The 4,775-nt window shown below is 39.6% G+C and overlaps 1 non-coding gene across 1 annotated transcript; it reads left to right on the plus strand.

The window, feature by feature from the left end:
• Positions 1–1,231: 1,231 nt before the first annotated feature.
• Positions 1,232–1,338, plus strand: LOC141603055 (small nucleolar RNA R71). The gene has a single exon (XR_012524953.1). It is a non-coding gene; the product is annotated as a small nucleolar RNA R71 (small nucleolar RNA).
• Positions 1,339–4,775: the final 3,437 nt, after the last annotated feature.

Genomic DNA, 4,775 nt, shown 5'->3' on the forward strand with positions numbered 1-4,775 from the left:
GAAGGCGATAGTCTCAAGTTTCCGGATCGACTTCTTCTTTGTGAGGATATCTTTCATATACTTTGCATAGGCCGGTACGTGATTTATTAATTCCGTGAAAGGAATTGAGACTTCTAAATTCTTCACAATCTCCATGAACTTTCCAAGTTGATCATCAAATTTGGGCTTGGCTTGACGACTTGGAAAAGGAAGTCTAATCACAATGGGCTCCTTCTCTTTGGCCTTGTCTTCATTTTTCTTTGAACTTTCTTCTTTTGATGATTCCCCTTCTTTGGGGCTTTGCACAATTTCTTCCTTTTCACTAGCTTGCACAACTTCATCCTCAACTTGCTTCTTCGGTGCCTCATACCTTGTACCACTTCTCAAGTGAATGGCACTAACCGTTTCATGTCTAGGGGGATTACTTTGAGGTGGTAATTGCCCCTTTTGTCTTTGTGAGCTTGAAGATGCTAGTTGAGTCAATTGTGTTTCCAACATCTTGGTGTGAGCTAGAATGTTGTTGATGGTGGTGTCTTTTGCTTGGCTATCTTTTTGCATTTGAGTGAAAAATTCTTGTTGATTCTTTTGCATTTGGAGGACCGCTTTTTGGACATCAAAACCTTGGTCATTTTGGTGATTGTATGGATTTTGATTTTGGTAACCTTGGTTTTGATTGTAAAAGGGTCTTTGATTTTGGTTTCTCATGGGTGGTGGAGTGTATGTTGTTTGAGGGTTTTGAACATTTTGGCTTTTGTATGAGAGATTTGGATGGAACTTGGTGTTTTCATTGTAAAAATTTGAATAAGGGGTACCAGTTTTGTAAGCTTGGAAAGCATTAACTTGTTCGGTTGTTCCCCTACACTCACTTGGGTCATGACCCAAAGTTCCACAATTCTCACATATCCCACTTGGGATTGATGAGGATGCCGTCATGGCATTGACATGATGCTTTGATGATTTTGAGTTTTCCTCAAGTCTAGCCATAGCTTGTTCAAACTTCAAGTTGATTGTGTCAATGTGAGCACTAAGTTGAGCACCCAATTGAGTAACGGAGTCCACTTCATACTTTCCTCCTCTAGTAGCCTTGCGAGGTCTACTATATTGTGAATTATGGACCGCCATTTCCTCAATCTTGTTCCATGTTTGATTGTCATCAACTTCGGTGAACATTCCATTTGATCCCATATTGAGAATGTTCCTTGAATCTTCATATAAACCATTCCAAAATTGTTGTACCAAAAACCATTCGCTAAGTCCATGGTGAGGACATGAGCGACAAACACCTTTGAACCGCTCCCAAGCTTCATACAAAGATTCTTCATCCCTTTGCTTAAAATCCGTAATTTGAGCTCTTAGCATGTTAGTCTTTTCCGGTGGGTAGAATTTTTTGTAGAAAGCTAGAGCTAACTTCTTCCAAGAATCTATTCCAAGGGTGGCCTTATCAAGGCCCTTCAACCATTGCTTTGCGGTGCCGATTAACGAAAAAGGAAATAAGACCCATCTAATTTGGTCTTGAGTCACGCCCGTTTGAGAGATAGCATCACAATAATCGCAAAAGGTTTCCATATGAGAATGAGGGTCTTCACTTGGCATCCCCCCAAATTGGCTCCTCTCAACTAATTGGATGAAGGCGGACTTGGCAATAAAATTTCCGGTTAGATGTTGTGGTGTAGGAGTACCATTTGGTAGATTCTCCTCGGTGGGTATAGAGTGTGACGAGAATTTAGGCATTGTAGGTGGATTTTGTGGGATATTGTGTAATGGGTTCTCTTCTCCTTCTATTGCGAAAGGATTGACAAACTCACTAGTGGGTTGAACAACTTCACCAACACCTCTCAAATTCCTCCTAACAAGTCTCCTATTATTCGTCAAGGTTCTTTCGATTTCACGGTCAAAAGGTAACAAATCACCTTGTAACCTTCTAGACATGCAAAATATCAAACAACTCAAAAACAATTAGAACAAACCTTGAGGAGTTCTACTTCCCCAAGGTGAAAAAGACACAACTAATAACAATAAAAGAAATCTTAAATCAATTAAACACCGTCCCCGGCAACGGCGCCATTTTTGATCGAGGCCATTTGGTGTTCACAATTAAGTATATGTGGTCGTTGGTCAATGGTCGATACAAAACACAATTTATACTTCACAAACAACTCTACAATTAGTAAAGAGGCAAGTAAAGGTCGGATCCCAAGGGACGGGTATTGAAATGAGAATTCTATTGTAACTAGTGGTGTCTAGGGGTGTCACAAATTGGGTTGATGTAGAAGGTTACTAAACTAAAATAACAATGAAAATAAACTAGCAAGATGAATAAAATAAGGGGTGTAAACAATTGATTAAAGGCACTAGGGTGTCATGGGTTCATAGGGGAATCATGGGATATGATCATACAAACATGTTCTCAAATTATAAGCAAGCAATTATTGTTGTGATGGATTGAGTTGGGTTATGTCTTACAATCCTAGGAAAGTTTGGGTCCCGGAGCCGAATCGATTAGATTGTACAACACCTACAAGTCGACTTAATCTTTCCTACTCAACACATGCATGGTCTAACAAGACTCGAGTTGGGTTATGTCTTACAAGTCTCATTGAAAAGATAGGAGATGATAGTAAATGCAAGGATTCATAGGCTTAGCATTTCATCAAATATAACATGTGCATGTATTAAGATCAAAACAAGCAAGCAAATAGGATATGAAAGCATATTGATTTAAGCATGAATCATTCCCCATGTTGGTTTCCCCTAATCACCCATTAAACCCTAGCTAAGAGACTACTCACTCATTATCATGTTGATCATGCTAGCAAGGTTGTCAATCATACAAACAATATGAAACATGATGAATAAATGAAAGTAATTAGCAATAATTAAAAAGGGATTAAGAGATTATACCTACTAATGATTCCAAAATAATAATGCAAAGAATAGTAGAAGAACTTGATGATTGATGGAAGGTTGTCAATATCCCAATAAACCCAATAATCTTCTAATTACCCAAAATAAAGGAAGAACAAGAGAGAGATTAAAGAACTAAAACTTGGATTAAAACTTGATTAATACTTGATTACAATATTGAAGAGAGATTTGATTGATATTAACTACTCTAAATATTGATAAGAAGAACATGCTCCTCTAATTAGCCTAATGGGGTATTTATAGTGAAAATTAGGGAGGATGCATTAGGGTTAACTAAGGGCTAAACTAGTAATTACACTTTTTAAGTTGAGCAAGGAGGACCCGGTATTTTCTGAGAGAAGGGCTTCTCTTTTCGTAGCTTGAAGAATGAAATCCGTGCTGTGCAGGAATCCGTGCGGATTAGAGTCGGGACGGCCGGATTTGGGCTGTGCAATCCGAGCGGATTCAGGAGAGGGACGCTCGGATTGTTGAGGGGGAATCCGAGCGGATTCCAAGGAGGGACGCTCTCGGATTGGGCCGGACGGGCGGATTGTCTGCAATTCGTTCGGATTGTTGGTCAGCTTCAATTCTTCTTCTTTTCTTCCCTTTTCTTCATAAATTCCTTGGGGACGCAAGGATCCTTTCTCAACATTGTTCTTCTACTATAATATGTACAAAGGCCTTCTAGTCTTGTCTCTTATTGATGCTTGGTCATTGAATACAATCAATTTAGCCTCGTTTTGCCATGAAAATGCAAGATTCTTACTCCTTTCCTACCAAGGGATCAAAATCTCAAAGAATATGCAAAACAAAGAACTAAAGATAAGAAATGACCCAAATAGGCACTAAAAAGCATGGAAACAATGGTAATTCGGGGGCTAAATATGCGCCAATTATGGTCACATCAGGAGCATTGGGATGAGAGCCAAACTTGGAACCGTAGATGAAGTCTAGATCAGATATATAGTTATATCACTTATTTATTTTCCGCTGCGAGTTGTATTTATTTTTATATTAATTTTTAGTTGATTAAAATTGTTAAACTTATGTAATCATTAAAATTTTTATTTAAAGTACTTTGGTGAGTTGGACTTTGTTATCTACTACCTCGGGAAATCGAGATGGTAACAGTCCTATTTATTTGGGAATGTCTGGCTAAAGGCTCCTGAATAAATGGGGGTGTTACAGTCCATGTTATCTTTCAGAAATTTGACTAGCTGTTGTCTCAAGCTTCCTGTGCATCCAGCTCTAATTAGCACAGTTCTCTCTGGGTGCAGCTTGTCCAGGTTAATTTGATCTAGTTCTTCTACTGGAGGCTCGATGTACTCATCCTGGACAGGCTGCTTCTGTAATTGCTATGCTGGAGGGCTGGCAGTGCACTTTAGTGCCTTCTTTTAGCAGCCTCTAGCTTCCTCCTGATCTCCTTGTATTGTCTCTACTCCCCATGGCGTGGGGAACTTTATACACTGATGGTACGTTGAAGGGACTGCTTTCATTTGGTGTAGGCACGACCTTCCCAGGATGACATTGTAGGTAGAGGGTCCGTTTATGACTAGATACCTGATCTGCTTGTTGACTCCTCCCACATAGGTTGGGATGACTATCTCGCCCAACGAGTTGGCTGTTTCTCTGCTGAAGCCTACCAGTGTGATAATTTTCTTCTATAAATCCTTCTCGCTGAATCCCATGTTTTCTATAGTCTTAAGCATGATCAGGTTGACCGAGCTGCCTGTATCTAGCAAGACCTTTCTAACTGTGCAGTTAGCTATTGACAGGGTGATTATGAGTGCATCATGATGTTCCCGCTCGTCATATGTATCTCCTTCAGCAAAGGTAATAGCTGGTAGATCACTGTGAGAAATTCTGCAAGATCTTGCTGGTCTATCTCCTTT

The sequence above is a fragment of the Silene latifolia genome, chromosome 9 (genome assembly GCF_048544455.1).
Source record: "Silene latifolia isolate original U9 population chromosome 9, ASM4854445v1, whole genome shotgun sequence".
Classification (NCBI taxonomy): Eukaryota; Viridiplantae; Streptophyta; class Magnoliopsida; order Caryophyllales; family Caryophyllaceae; genus Silene; species Silene latifolia.